Below are 15,924 nucleotides of genomic sequence, written 5' to 3'. Positions count from 1 at the left end.
CAGGTACAGCCAAATTAGTATATATTTTTTCAAAAAGAGTTACAGTAAGATACATTAGGAGGCATTGGGAACTGATATCTGGTGTAGCACCTAATCTCTGTATCAACAGATTCTGGCAGGAGTATATCATTTCTGTGGTTAGGTTATAGATGGCACTGGATTCCAGTCTGCCTCTTTCTTTCTGGAATCATTTCCCAAGGGAAAAGCCAGCTGTCCTCTTATAAGCCCGGTCTCTGGTTACAGTTACTGAGGCTTCCTCCCAACGGATCATCTGAGTGAATACATTCTACTTTTCATCACTTACAAGACACCCATCTTCAAACACTCGCACCAAGAGGAATTTTGCCTTTTTTCAGCTAGCTGAAAGCATCTTGGCTTCCCACAGAGGCGGCTCTCAAAATTCTCTTTTGCCTTAAGTTGTGTGAAATACTAACTTAGAACAGGCAGGAACTGCTCTGCTCCAGAGGAAATCAAAGAGATTTAAAAGCATCAAAAAGCAGAGAAACGAAGCACAGTTGAACAGAAGGATCAGTTCAGTTCAGTTCAGTTCAGTCGTTCAGACTTGTCCGACTCCTTGCGATCCCATGAACTGCAGCATGCCCGGCCACCCTGTCCATCACCGACTCCCGGAGTATACTCAAACTCATGCCCATCGAGTCGGTGATGCCATCCAGCCATCTCATCCTCTGTCGTCCCCTTCTCCTCCTGCCCCCAATCGCTCCCAGCATCAGGGTCTTTTCCAATGAGTCAACTCTTCACATGAGGTGGCCAAAGTATTGGAGTTTCAGCTTCAACATCAGTCCTTCCAATGAACACCCAGGACTGATTTCCTTTAGGATGGACTGGTCGGATGTCCTTGCAGTCCAAGGGACTCTCAGGAGTCTTCTCCAACACCATAGTTCAAAAGCATGAATTTTTCGGTGCTCAGCTTTCTTCACAGTCCAACTCTGACATTCATACATGACCACTGGAAAAACCATAGCCTTGACCAGACGGACCTTTGTTTGTCAAAGTGATATCTCTGCTTTTTACCATGCTATCTAGGTTGTTCATAACTTTCCTTCCAAGGAGTAAGCGTCTTTTCATTTCATAGCTGCAGTCACCATGTGCAGTGATTTTGGAGCCCAAAAAATTTAATTCTGACACTGTTTCCACTGTCTCCCCATCTATTTCCCATGAAGTGATGGCACCAGATGCCATGATCTTAGTTTTCTGAATGCTGAGCTTTAAGCCAACTTTTTCACTCTCCTCTTTCACTTTCATCAAGAGTTCATCAAGTTTAGTTCATCTTCACTTCCTGCCATAAGGGTGGTGTCATCTGCATATCTGAGGTCATTGATATTTCTCAGGCATATTTCTCCCAACAGAAGGATCAACAGATCCCAAAACAGACAGGGGCCGGGCGAGGGGAGATAAGGCTCTGCCCCCTCTGGTCCTGCCCCTAAACAATTGCGCTTCACGCCTCGTCGCACCCACTGCCCTTATGTCACGTCTCTGTTGGCCCTGGCGTAGCCCAATCACCTCCCTCTGTACCGCTTCCTCCGCCTGCGCGGGCGCAGTAGCCTGCAGACCCGGAAGTGAATGTAGACTAGCGACGGAGGAGTTCCAGTGAGTCTGCTATGTTTGTTTGTTTAAAACCCGGATTTCGTAGTCACTCAGCCTGTTGTCCTCCACACGTGAGTTTCCGGGGTGTCTTTGGACGTTAAAGAAGACTCTTGAGATTCCCTTGGACTACAAGGAGATACAGCCAGTCAATCCTAAAGGAAATCAGTCCTAAATATTCATTGGAAGGACTGAAGCTGAAGCAGAAACTTCAATGCTTTGGCCACCTGACTCAAAAAACTGACTCATTTGAAGAGACCCTGATGCTGGGGAAGATTAAAGGGAGGAGGAGGAGGGAACGACCGAGGAGTAGATGGTTGGATGGTATCACCGACTGGATGGACATGAGTTTGAGTTAGCTCCCGGAGTTGGTGATGGACAGGGAAGCCTTAAGTGCTGCGGTCCATGGGTCGCGAAGTCTGGGACACGACTGAGTGGCTGAACTGAACTGGTGGAGGTTAAAACTACTGCCCCACCTTCCCGCCCCCGGTGTGTCCCAGCATTGCTCTGAGAGAAGTTCTAAAGTCCTTTATCTTAACTGCCGGATCCCTGGGGCCCACATCACATTTCTGGTACTATCGTTCTAGGATCCATATCCTTCTCTGGCAGTTCTACCTTCTAACTTGTAGACGCCGCTGCTTAAAGTCCTGCGTTGCTCAACCCCTCTGTCTCTGATCCATGAAGACTTGAACGAGGCTCTATTCTGTATGCAGGTTGGTCAGGGCCTCGCCTATAGTGTGAAGGGGAGGGTCAGCGTAGATTATGTGGTTTTCACATAAGGGGCCGCGAGTTCTGAAGAAAAGAATGAAACTAAAAACACCTCGTTTGATTCTGTGTTCCAGAATCCCTGCTGTGTCAGTGGCCATAGAGGATTGTGATTTGTACCTGTTGAGATCCTCCCTCTGTGTGGGGCTGTGTTACAGGGAGCTCGCTGTGTTTTTCTAAGCATTGAACGGCCTGTTTTCTGGGGTCACTTCACAAGACTGATCTTACCTTAGAAGGAAGCCCAGAGGAAGAGGAAAGCAAGGAGTCAGAAATGACTCGTTCCCAGGTAAGAGGCCTATATTTGTTTCTTTTGTCTCTCTTTCCTGAAATGCTGTTTCTTTGGACTTGATAAGCTTCTTAACTTCTGAATGGGTTTGTTTGGACTTAACCATAGTCATCATCCCAAGGGACCCATTGCCCTCCTGGCACATCAGTGTGACAGAAAACACTACTGTCAGCCAAAGAAGCTCACTCAAGCTTTTAAGTCCCGAGTTTTTATTGGGGTTTAGCCACATAGCCATGGTTGATAACATCTCCAGCATTCTCCCCTCCTTAGAGGTTGGACTAATAAGCCCACCTGGCTCAAAACCCCAAACCTCTAGTCACTTCGTTGGTCTTTGTGAAATGCCCAGCCTCACAACCTGAGTCATCCCATTATTATACTAGGGGCCCACCGTAAGTCATCTTGTTAGCATAAATTATCAGGGCCTATGGAGAGTAATAAAGCCACTTCAGTCACTAAGGAATTTACAAGAGTGAGAAAACTTAAATTCCAAGAGTAGTTTAAAAACTTCCAGAACCTGTGAACCAAAATCTCCGAGATTTTTTTTTTTTTTTTTTTTAACTTTTAGTATTTATTTAGTTTTGGCTATACTGGGATTTTGCTGATGGTCTTGGGCTTTCTCTGTTATGATTAGGAGGGGCCACTATCTTGTTGTGGAGCTCTGGCTCTAAGGCCAGTGGTTGTATTAATCCCTGGCAGGCTCTGGAGGATGTGGGCTTCAGCAGTTGTGGCACACTAGCTTAGTTGCTCTGAGGCTTGTGGAATCTCCCCTGACCAGGGATGGAACCTGTGTCCCCTGCACTGACAGGCAGATTTCTACCCACTGGAGCATCAGGCAAGTCCTTAAATTCTTTATTACACAACCTTGAAACCTTAATGTTTCCTTTCTGCCCTTTGATTTTTTTTCCCCTCTTAATTTTGATGTTACCTTGGAATACCTCACCTGTTGCATGATTACAAAGTATTATGTTGTGTTTAAGACTTCTATTTTATTGTTCAAAATAATGTCTAAGTCTCTCTTTAGGTGGGCTTCTTTCGCTACCTTCGAAGCTATTTTGCTTCATTTCTTTTGAAATTTCAACTAGTCTATACAGTGATAGCTTCATCTGTAATTTGGCAGGTTCCCTTTATTTAGGTGTTTTTTGGTTTTTAAATTCAAAATTATGTTGGCTCCCCTAGATACAGCTGAGATTTACATTTGAAATATCCATGTTTGTTTTGAGTTTGATTGTTCTGAATTTGCAGTCACTGAAGTCTTTATGTCACTACACCTTCCAAGTAAAACTTGTGATTTTCAGGCTTTATGTGCTTCAGTAAAGACTTACAGTTTCTTCACATAGGTCTGGAAATGTGTTCTAAATAGGTGTCATGGTATATTTGCTAATAAAATGTAGACTGTTTCTCATATTGTGTTTTTAATTACTGTTACTAAAGAGGAACAATTGTTTTCAGTAAAACCAGGTGGCTCAGTGGTAAAGAATCCGCCTACCAATGCAGGAGACCTGGGTTTGATCCCTGGGTTGGGAAGGTCCTCTGGAGAATGAATGGCAACCCACTCCAGTATTCTTGCCTGGGAAATCCCATGGACAGAGAAGTCTGGATGGCTACAGCCCATGGGGTCAAAAAGAGTTGGACATGATTGATGTGACTTAGCATGCATTCATGCACAATTTATATTTTTTTTACCATAAATGCTAAAATACATGTGAGTTTTTTTTTAAAGGTAGATTATAAATGTTTCTTCCAGAAGATCTGTTACTTATGGAAGATTGCTTTTCCCTTAAGTGTCTTTATGTGTGCATCTGTGTGTTCAGACAGAAACCTAGGGTAATATAAAAGACATCATCATTTCATGAATATTTTTATTTATTCCAACCTTTGAAAATTGTTCTTACATATTTTCCAGGTCCTTAGATTTTAGTGAAATGAATAAATAGTTCCGTTTTAGTATATGTATAGATGAAAATGTTCAAATGATTTGATCGATTCTTTTTCTTGTTTTTTGTATTCTTCACAATTAGAAAAACTTCTGTGAACTTTCTTTGGAGTTGTCCCTGTGCATTTGTCTGTGTATTATGAGTTAAAGTTTAGAGTACATGAAGTGAAATAAATTTAAGGTGTTTAAGGAATGTTTGCTATATATTTGCAGAAAGGTGGAACAACAACATAGTTGATTGTAAATTGTTTCCGTTGCACATCCAAGACTCTATAAAAGGTTTCAGAAAGATACACAGTATATAGTAAATAGTTAAAATGATTGTTGCTACTGAGCATGCTATCTTAATAGAACTGTAAAATTTGTAAAACACTTGAAATTCAAAAGTCAGTATGAATGCTTACATTACTTATTATTACAAGTACTTATTATAAGTACTTATCGTACTTCATTACTGTTCAAAACGGTCATTCATGGAGCAGAATTTTCAACATTACTACTTAAAAGAAGTTTGTTAAAAATACTAAGAAAAAATAAGCTTGTTAAAATAAACTTGGGAGGGAGTGAAAAGAGCTAAAGACTTGAGGTATCTTTGCAGAATTCTGAGACCAGAGCCTTCACAAAAACAAGGTCACCAGGTAATTCCCACCAAGCACTCACCTCCCACCTCCCCTCCTCCTAGGGCACCAGACCCTGGAGGACTGCACCCATACAAGAAAGAGCCCCTCCCCAGGGAGTCAGGCTGGCCTTCTGTGTGTCTAGAAGTTCCCACTGGAAAGACTCTTTTCATGGCCCCACCTCAGACTTGCGTATTCATAATCTTTCAGAGTGGGACCCTGACCTGGAGGGCTTTGTATTCACGGAAATGGTTCAGAAAGAATCTTTAACCAAGTGGTTTCCATCTGGTTTCCCATCAAGTTCAAGTGACCAGTGTTAAGCAGTAACTTCACCAGTGCCCTCCCCACGGAGTTCTTTATGGGTCCTGTGGAGCATCAGTGTGGTTCGTAAGATGTGCTCCAGGGGATTCTAAGGGGAGGCCCGGCTTAAGGATGTGGCTCCTGATCCATTTGAGAGAGCTGAGGCCAGGCTTCAGTCTGAGGAGAGGTTGGTCTAGCTGGATTTGGACCAGGGAAGTCAGTCACGACACATCGTCTGTGTGAGCAGAGGGTTAGGAGCTCTCTCTGAGGAGAGAACAATCAAGAAATTAGTTCACAGGCTGGTCTCCAGGTCGGAAATGATTGTTCCTGAATCTCTCCTGAGACAGAGGTCAGGAGAGGTCGGTCTTTTCAGGTTTTCAACGTCCTCTGTCTGTAGGTGCATTAGTTGCATGTTAAAGAGCTGTGTCGATGACTTTGAAGGTATCTTCTCAATACGCAGGTGTGAGTTTGCTGCATAACATCCCCAGACAAGATGCAGAGCAGGAAGAAGAAGACGAAATGGCAGCTTCTCAGGTAAATATCCTGTCCCAGGCCTGGGGCTGTGTCTGCTTTTGCTCAGGAAATGCCTGAGGTGAGAATCTGCAAACCTTTACTTCTCTACTTCAATTTTTCTGCCTTGGGTCTTTGCTATCAACTTGCTTTTTCCTTTTCTTCTTATAGTAGTGAAGACCAGCTCTTTAGAGTACTTCTCCCTTGTGTCCCAGAGCCTTTTCTCCGTTTCCTACATCCCAGCTTTCTATGGAGCAGGATGAATTCTCAGCATGAATTAGTGACTTTCTGCTGGTGAAAATACTCCCTTTGTGAGAGATCAGCATGGGGAGTCACTGGTATCTGAGATTCCCACTGGGATGTAGTTTGATGTTGGGATCTTCAGAGAAGTCGGAGAAATGCCCAGAGGAATTTACGTCTGGATGCAATTCAGCTCTTTAAAACAGGACTGAGAATATGCTCTTATAAATAGAATCGACTCAGTGGTCCAGAATTTTTCAGAGAAGTTTCAGAAATAAAAAGATAACTAGGAGATCCTGTCCTCTGTAATGCTAACACTTCCTAGTTAAGTGATAGTAGGATACTAAACAGGGGAACAGTATGAAAAGGCAAAATGATAGGATACTGAAAATGGAACTCCCCAGGTCGGTAGGTGCCCAATATGCTACTGGAGATCAGAGGAGAAATAACTCCAGAAAGACTGAAGGGATGGAGCCAAAGCACAAACAACACCCAGTTGTGGATGGGACTGGTGATAGAAGCGAGGTTCGATGCTGTCAAGAGCAATATTGCATAGGAACCTGGAATGTTAGGTCCATGAATCAAGGCAAATTGGTAGAGGTCAAACAGGAGATGGCAAGAGTGAACGTCGACATTCTAGGAATCAGCCAACTAAAATGGACTGTCATGGGTGAATTTATATCAGATGACCATTATATCTACTAGTGTGGGCAAGAATCCCTTAGAAGAAATGGAATAGCCATCATGGTCAACAAGAGTCTGAAATGCAGTACTTGGATGCAATCTCAAAAATGACCGAATGATCTCTGTTCATTCCCAAGGCAAACCATTCAATATCACAGTAATCCAAGTCTGTGCCCCAAACAGTAATGCTGAAGAAGATGAAGTTGTACGGTTCTATGAAGACCTGCAAGACCTTTTAGAACTAACACCCAAGAAATATGTCCTTTTCAGTATAGGGCACTGGAATGCAAAAGTAGGAAGTCAAGAAACACCTGGAGTAACAGGCAAGTTTGGACTTGTGGTAGGGAATGAAACAGGGCAAAGGCTAATAGAGTTTTTCCCAGAGAATGCAGTGGTTATAGCAAACACCCTCTTCCAACAAAACAAGGGAAGATTCTACACGTGGACATCATCAGATGGTCAACACCGATATCAGATTGATTATATTCTTTGCAGCCAATGATGGAGAAACTCTATACAGTCAGCAAAAATAAGACCAGGAGCTGACTGTAGCTCAGACCATGAACACGTTTTTGCCAAATTCAGACTTAAATTGAAGAAAGTAGGGAAAACCACTAGACCATTAAGGTATGATCTAAATCAAATCCCTTATGATTATACAGTGGAAGTGAGAAAGAGATTTAAGGGACTAGATCTGATAGACAGAGTGCCTGATGAACTATGGATGGAGGTTCGTGACACTGTACAGGAGACAGGGAGCAAGACCATCCCCATGGAAAAGAAATGCAAAAAAGCAAAATGGCTGTCTGAGGAGGTCTTACAAATAGCTGTGAAAAGAAGAGAAGTGAAAAACAAAGGAGGAAAGAAAAGATATAAGCATTTGAATGCAGTGTTCCAAAGAAGAGCAAGGAGAGATAAGAAAGCCTTCCTCAGCAATCAATGCAAAGAAATAGAAAGAAATAGAAATAGGAAGACAACAGAATGGGAAAGACTAGAGATCTCTTCAAGAAAATGAGAGATACCAAGGGAACATTTCATGCAAAGATGGGCTCGATAAAGGACAGAAATGGTGTGGACCTAACAAAAGCAGAAGATATGAAGAAGAGGTGGCAAGAATACACAGGAGAACTGTACAAAAAAGATCTTCATGAGCCAGATAATCACGATGGTGTGATCACTCACCTAGAGCCAGATATCCTGGAATGTGAAGTCAAGTGGGCCTTAGAAAGCATCACTACAAACAAAGCTAGTGGAACTGATGGCAATCTAGTTGAGCTATTTCAAATCCTGAAATATGATGCCGTGAAAGTGCTGCACTCAATATGCCAGCAAATTTGGAACACTCAGCAGTGGCCACAGGACTGGAAAAGGTCAGTTTTCATTCCAATTCCAAAGAAAGGCAATGCCAAAGAAGGCTCAAACTACCGCACAACTGCACTCACCTCACACAGTAGCAAAGTAACGCTCATAATTCTCCAAGCCAGGCTTCAGCAATACATAAACAGTGAACTTCCAGATGTTCAATCTTCTTTTAGAAAAGGCAGAGGAACCAGAGATCAAATTGCCAACACCCGCTGGATCATCAAAAAAGCAAGAGAGTTCCAGAAAAACATCTATTTCTGCATTAATGACTATGCCAAATCCTTTGACTGTGTGGATCACAATAAACTGTGGATAAATTTGAAAGAGATGGGAATACCAGACCACCTGACCTGCCTCTGGAGAAACCTATATGCAGGTCAGGAAGCAACAGTTAGGGCTGGACATGGAAGAACAGACTACTTCCAAATAGGAAAAGGAGTACGTCAAGGCTGCACATTGTCACCTTGCTTATTTAACGTATATGCAGAGTACATCATGAGAAATGCTGGGCAGGAGGAAGCACAAGCTGGATTCAAGATTGCCAGAAGAAATATCAATAACCTCAGATATGCAAATGACACCACCCTCATGGCAGCAAGTGAAGAGAAACTATAAAGCCTCTTGATGAAATTGAAAAAGTTGGCTTAAAGCTCAACATACAGAAGACTAAGATCATGGCATCTGGTCCCTTCACTTCATGGGAAATAGATGGGGAAACAGTGGAAACAGTGTCAGACTTTATTTATTTATTTATTTTCCCATGGACTGCAGCACGCCAATGTCACTCATTAGCATATGAAATTACCCAGCTTATAAAAACTAACCACGCCATATTTCGGGGCACACTCACCCTCTTTGATGGCCCACACTCTGTCTGTGGAGTGTGCCTCTCTCTGAATCTGAATAAATCCACTTCCTACCTATCACTTTGTCTCTCGCTGAAATCTTTCTGTGATGAGACATCAGAAACCTGAGCTTCATTAGGTCCTGAACCCAGGTACTGTGGGTTTTGGCTGGGTTTGAGTCCCAGCCTTGTGGGTTCAAGTCCCAATCTGAGGTAAACAGTTTCAAGTTTGTGGGAAATTTTGACTCTAAGGTTCACCTGGAAGAGAGAAACTGAAATGAAGGTGTTCTAATGATCATATCCTTTTGATTATTTTCCAAGTAGTTCTCCTCATTCTCTTGGTCTTAAGGACAGTTTCAGTTTGTTTATTACTATTGTTTCTGTCAATGCTTCCTCTGGAGAAAAGAGTCCTCCAAGTGGAAGCCCGTAATACAATTGATCTCATTCTTGTTCCTGTTACTGCTCCACAGACAAAATTGCCTCCTACCATTGGTCAAGACAGCTTTATTTGACCCTACAATGGTTGGTGAAATAAGTCACTTTCATTTTTTATTTTTTAAATGTCTGCTTATTTATGCATTTATTTGATTGTGCCAGGTGTTATTTGCGGCATGTGAGAATTTTTAGCTGTGGCATGCAGGATCTAGTTCCCTGAGCAGAGATTGAACCTGGACCCCCTGCACTGGGAGCCCAGAGTTTTAGCCACTGGACCACTAGGAAAGTCCATAAATCACTTGAAAACAAAAAACAACAACAAAAAAAAAAAAACAGGAAAAAAGCCAGATGTGCCAGTTTATGTGTCAGGTTTATCAAAAGTGTTAATTTCATTATCACTGGGCCCTGGCCAGGTCAGCCCCTTCTCTCTAAGCTCCCCACTTCATCCCCTCCTCCAAAGAGACGCATCATTGTGCTTGCTTCTCCCCAGTGTCAGACTTTATTTTTGAGGGGCTACAAAATCACTCCAGATGGTGAGTGCAGCCATGAAATTAAAAGATGCTTACTCCTTGGAAGGAAAGTTATGACCAACCTAGATAGCATATTAAAAAGGAGAGATATTACTTTGCCACCAAAGGTCCGTCCGGTCAAGGCTATGGTTTTCCCAGTGGTCATGTATGGATGTGAGAGTTGGACTGTGAAGAAAGCTGAGCGCCCAAAAATTGATGCTTTTGAACTGTGGTGTTGGAGAAGACTCTTGAGAGTCCCTTGGACTGCATGGAGATCCAACCAGTCCATCCTGAAGGAGATAAGTCCTGGGTGTTCATTGGAAGGACTGATGCTGAAGCTGAAACTCCAATATTTTGGCCACCTCATGCGAAGAGTTGACTCATTGGGAAAGGCCCTGATGCTGGGAGAGGTTGGGGGCAGGAGGAGAAAGGGACGACAGAGGATGAGATGGCTGGATGGCATCACCGACTCAATGGGCATGAGTTTGAGTAAACTCCAGGAGTTTCTGATGGACAGGTAGGCCTGGCGTGCTGCGATTCATGGGGTCGCAAAGAGTAGAACATGACTGAGTGTCTGAACTGGACTGAGGAACATATTTTATTATCTCAATCCTTGCATCACATGACTAGAGAAGCACTGAATCCTTTCATGGTTATATCAGATCCTCAAGATTAGCAAGAAACCTTTTTGTAAAATGAGTGCTTAATGGCATTGAACTCCCCCTTCACCAAAACCTTATACATTGACCTTCCCCCACTGCCACTTTGGAGCAGTCCCTCAGAGCTATCTGAAGTTCTGCCTCCCAGGCAGCAGTCCTTATTTTGCCCCAGTTCAGTCCAGTCGCTCAGCCGTGTCCCACTCTTTGCGACCCATGGACTGCAGCACGCCAGGCTTCCCTGTCCATCACCAACTCCCAGAGCTTCCTCAAGCTCATATCCATCGACTTGGTGAAGCCATCCAACCATCTCATCCTGCCTTCAATCTTGCCCAGCATCAGGGTCTTTTCCAATGAATCATTTGTTTGCATCAGGTGGCAGAAGTATTGGAGTTTCAGCTTCAGCAAGAAGAAAGCGAAAAAGAACTATAGAGCCTTTTGATGAAACTGTAAGAGAAGAGTGAAAAAGTTGGCTTAAAACTCAACATTCAGAAACCTAAAGTCATGGCATCCAATCCCATCACTTCATGGCAAATCGATGGGGAAACAATGGAAACATTTAGCCCCAAATAAAACTTAACTTGCAAATCTCAAGTTGAGCATCTTTTTACTCAACACTAGCATCAGACTGTTTTCCAGTGAGTTGGCTCATTGTCAGATGGCCAAAGTGTTGGAGCTTCAGCCTCACCAATGAATATTCAGGGATGATTTCCTTTAGGATTGACTGGTTTGCTGTCCTTGCAGTCCAAGGGACTCTCAGAAGTCTTCTCCAGCACCACAATTAGAAAGCATCAATTCTTTGGTGCTCAGCCTTATTTATAGTCTAACTATTTCATGCATACATGACCAGGAGAAATACCATAGCTTCTGGCAAAGTGATGTCTCTGCTTTTTAATATGCTGTCTAGGTTTTTCATAGCTTCTCTTCCAAGGAGCAAGTGTCTTTCAATGTCATGGCTACAGTAACCATCCACAGTGATTTTGGAGCTGGACAAAAGTAATACTGTCTCTGTTTTCACTTTTCCCCCATCTATTTGCCATGATGTGATGGGACTGGAGGCCATGATCTTGGTTTTCTGAATGTTGAGTTTTAAGCCAACTTTTTCACTTTCTTCTTGCACCCCTATCAAGAGCTTCTTTAGTTCCTCTTTGCTTTCTGCCATAAGGGTGGTGTCATCTGCATACCTGAGGTTATTGATATTTCCCCCGGCATCTTGATTCCAGCTTGTGCTTCCTCCCACCCAGCGTTTCTCATGATGTACTCTGCATATAAGTTGAAAAAACCCGGTGACAATATACAGCCTTGACGTACTCCTTTTCCTATTTGGAACCAGTCTGTTCTTCCATGTCCAATTTTAACTGTTGCTTCCTGACCTACATACAGGTTTCTCAAGAGGCAGGTCAGGTGGTCTGGTATTCCCATCTCTTTCAGAATTTTCCACAGTTTATTGTGATCCACAGAGTCAAAGTCGTTGGTACAGTCAAGAAAGCAGAAACAGATGTTTTTCTGGAACTCTCTCGCTTTTTCAATGATTCAGCAGGTGTTGGCAATTTGATTGCTGATTCCTTTGCCTTTTCTAAAGCCATCTTGAACATTCAGAAGTTCATGGTTCACGTATTGCTGAAGCCTAGCTTGGAGAATTTTAAGCATCAGTTTACTAGCATGTGAGATGAGTGCAATTGTGCAGTAGTTTGATCATTCTTTGGCATTGCCTCTCTTTGGAATTGGAATGAAAACACCCCTGCTGAGTTTTCCAAATTTGGGGCCTTATTGAGTGCAGCACTTTCATAGCATCATCTTTTAGGATTTGAAATAGCTCAAGTGGAATTCCATCTCCCCCACTAGCTTTGTTTGTAGTGATGCTTGCTAAGGGCCACTTCACATTGCAGAATGTCTGCCTCTAGGTGAGTGATCACACCACCGTGATTATCTGGGTCATGAGGATCTTTTTTGTTCAGTTCTCCTGTGTATTCTTGCCACCTCTTCTTCATATCTTCTGCTTCTGTTAGGTCCATACCATTTCTGTCCTTTATTGAGCCCGTCTTTGCTTGAAATGTTCCCCTGGTATTGCTAATTTTCTTCAAGAGGTCTCTAGTCTTTTCCATTCTATTGTTTTCCTTTATTTCTTTGCATTGATTGCTGAGGAAGGCTTTCTTATCTCTCCTTGCTATTCTTTCAAACTCTGCATTCAAATAGGTCTATCTTTCCTTTTCTCCTTTGCTTTTCGCTTGTTTTCTTTTCACGGCTATTTGTAAGGCCTCCTCAGACAGCCATTGTGCTTTTTTGCATTTCGTTTTTTTAGGCATGGTCTTGATTCCTGTCTCATGTACAATGTCACAAACCTCTGTCCATAGTTCATCAGGCACTCTGTCTATCAGATCTAGTCCCTTAAATCTATTTCTCACTTCCACTATATAGTCATAAGGGATTTGATTTAGGTAATACCTGAATGGTCCTGATGAAAATGAAAGAGGAGAGTGAAAAAGTTGGCTTAAAGCTCTACAGTCAGAAAACTCAGATCATTGCATCCAGTCCCATCACATCATGCCACATAGATGGGGAAATGGTGGAAACAGTGGCTGACTTTATTATTCTGGGCTCCAAAATCACTGCAGATGGTGATTGCAGCCATGAAATTAAAAGATGCTTACTCCTTGGAAGGAAAGTTATGACCAACTAGACAGCATATTAAAAAGCAGAGACATTACTTTGCCAACAAAGGTCCATCTGGTCAATGCCGGGCCTGCCGGCTAGATGAACAGGTCGAGGACGCAATCACCAGAGCACCTGAGAAATAAAAGACTAGGAAAGATGGGGTTGAGAGGGACGGAGTCAGCTTGTGACTGATTCCGACGACTTTATTGAGGGGTAACATACATATATATACTAACAGGATTCACCAAATTTTAGATCAAAGACTTGCATACGTGCAGAACTGCAGATACTAGTTTTAGTCAGGAGTTTTATCTTAACTCCAACAGAGCATGGCACCAGCGTCTTACAATCAGGTAAAGACTACCTAGACATAAGCCATTCACAGGAGCCCGATAATCTTATCAGAGTCAGGAAAATGGGCAAATGGTGGCTGCAGCGATTTCTTTGAGGGAGGTGAGAAAGGCCAATTTGCACTTTAACAAATCAGGGGTGGCGGGACAGAGAGGGACCTCTTGATCTCTCTCAGGGCCGAGAAGGGGCCTGAGCAGTCAGGCCGGCTCCCCGCATCAAGGCTATGGTTTTTCCAGTGGTCATGTATGGATGTGAGAGTTGGACTATAAAGAAAGCTGAGTACTGAAGAATTTGTTATAGCCATGCTTTCCGGGAAACAAACTCACTCAGAAGGACAATACAGATAGTGGATTGCAGTTTATTAGACAGGCGGGCCCAAGGCAGAGTCTCCTCTTAGCCAAGGACCCCGACCAGCATTTGTGAAAATCTTTTATATCCCATGTGTACGTCTCCAAACCCACCACCCCAATCCCTTGATGCTTACAAAGGAAGGGTAAATACAATCACAATAGCCCCATCATTCACGTGTTATGTGTTCAAACAGTTAATAATCAATAAGCCTGAGGTTACATTCCAACCAGTTAATAACCAGTTTAAGCCTGTGCCTACATTCTGGTAGATACTGTCTGGAGGCAGGGGTGATTAGTGTCTGTTTTCTCTTAGGTAATCAGTAACCTGGATATGATCTTCAAGGTTCCCCTGTCCGGAGCGGGTCTATTCCTTCCTTTGTCGTTCCCACAGGCACTAAGCAGAGAGTTCAGAGTCCACTGGAGAGGTGGCCGAGCACGATCAGCACAGACAGGCCCGAGATGGAGTCCAGGCCCTACGAATTCCTTCTTCTAAATGATGCTTTTGAACTCTGGTGTTGGAGAAGACTCTTGAGAGTTCCTTGGACTTCAAGAATATCCAGCCAGTCTATCCTAAAGGACATCAGTCCTGGGTGTTCATTAGAAGTGTTAGGGGAAGCACACTGATTGAAACCGCCCACCCTGGCCAGGCACCATAGTAACCATTTGCATGGGTTGTTTTATGACAGGAGATCCTGATAAGGAATACGGAACTAGTAAGCCACCACCAGCCGGAAGAGTTCGGGAAAAGTCGAGAGGAGACACCGCGTATCCGTCCACTTCCCAGAATCCCTCTTGCTAGCATCCATCTTGGCTGAGCGATGCTTACGCCACCAGGAAAGACTCTGAATTAGAATGATTGGCCAAAGACCACCCAGAAACTAATCCCATCACCAAGACTGCCAGCCACACGACAGAGCAGTTCTGCTGGGTTCCCTTACCTACTGCTCTCCACCCAGGTGCCCTTTCCCAATAAAGTCTCTTGCTTTGTCAGCATGTGTCTCCTCAGACAATTCATTTCCGAGTGTTAGACAAGAGCCCAATTTGGGGCCCTGGAAGGGGTCCCCCTTCCTGCAACAGAAGGACTGATGTTGAAGCTGAAACTCCAATACTCTGGCCACCTGATGTGAAGAGCTGACTCATTGGAAAAAACCCTTATGCTGGGAAAGATTGAGGGCAGGAGGAGAAGGGGACGGCAGAGGATCAGATGGTTGGATGGCATCATCGACTCAATGGACGTGGATTTTGGTGGACTCCGCGAGTCGTTGATGGACTGGGAGGCCTGGCGTGTTGCGGTTTATGGGGTGGCAAAGAGTCGGACATGACTGAGTGACTGAACTGAACTGAATGGATTAGTGGTTTCCTCTTCTTTCTTGCATTTCAGTGTGAATTTGGCAATAAATAGTTCGTTGGTACAGATACCAGGTCTTGGAGGGCCACACCCATCCTAGAAGGAGCCCCTCCCCAATCAATCAGGCTGACATTCTTTGTTTCTAGAAGTTCCCGCCCTAAATGCTCCCTTCCTGAGGTCACAGGGGTGCTGAGTGTGAGGCTGCAGCTCTTGGCTCTTGGACCTGGGTCTCCCTCTTACATTGTTTCAAAAACCCTCACAGGCTGGGTCAGGGAACCTGGTAGTTCTGTCTGTTATGTCTTGGAAATTGTACTGTGGTCTGCACTCTGTAAGGCAGAAAGAATGGAGAAGAACTAGCAGGGGTGGTTTGCATAGAGAATGCAGGAAAGGTAAGCACCAAACAAAGGATGTGATTAGCATATCAGGTTAGTCTGGATTATCCGCTGCAGACCAGGAAGGAGAAAGTAAAAAAGGAGC

Source organism: Cervus elaphus, chromosome 4 (genome assembly GCF_910594005.1).
Source record: "Cervus elaphus chromosome 4, mCerEla1.1, whole genome shotgun sequence".
Taxonomy (NCBI): domain Eukaryota; kingdom Metazoa; phylum Chordata; class Mammalia; order Artiodactyla; family Cervidae; genus Cervus; species Cervus elaphus.
The sequence above is the reverse complement of the archived record's forward strand: the minus strand, read 5'-3'. Positions refer to the sequence as shown.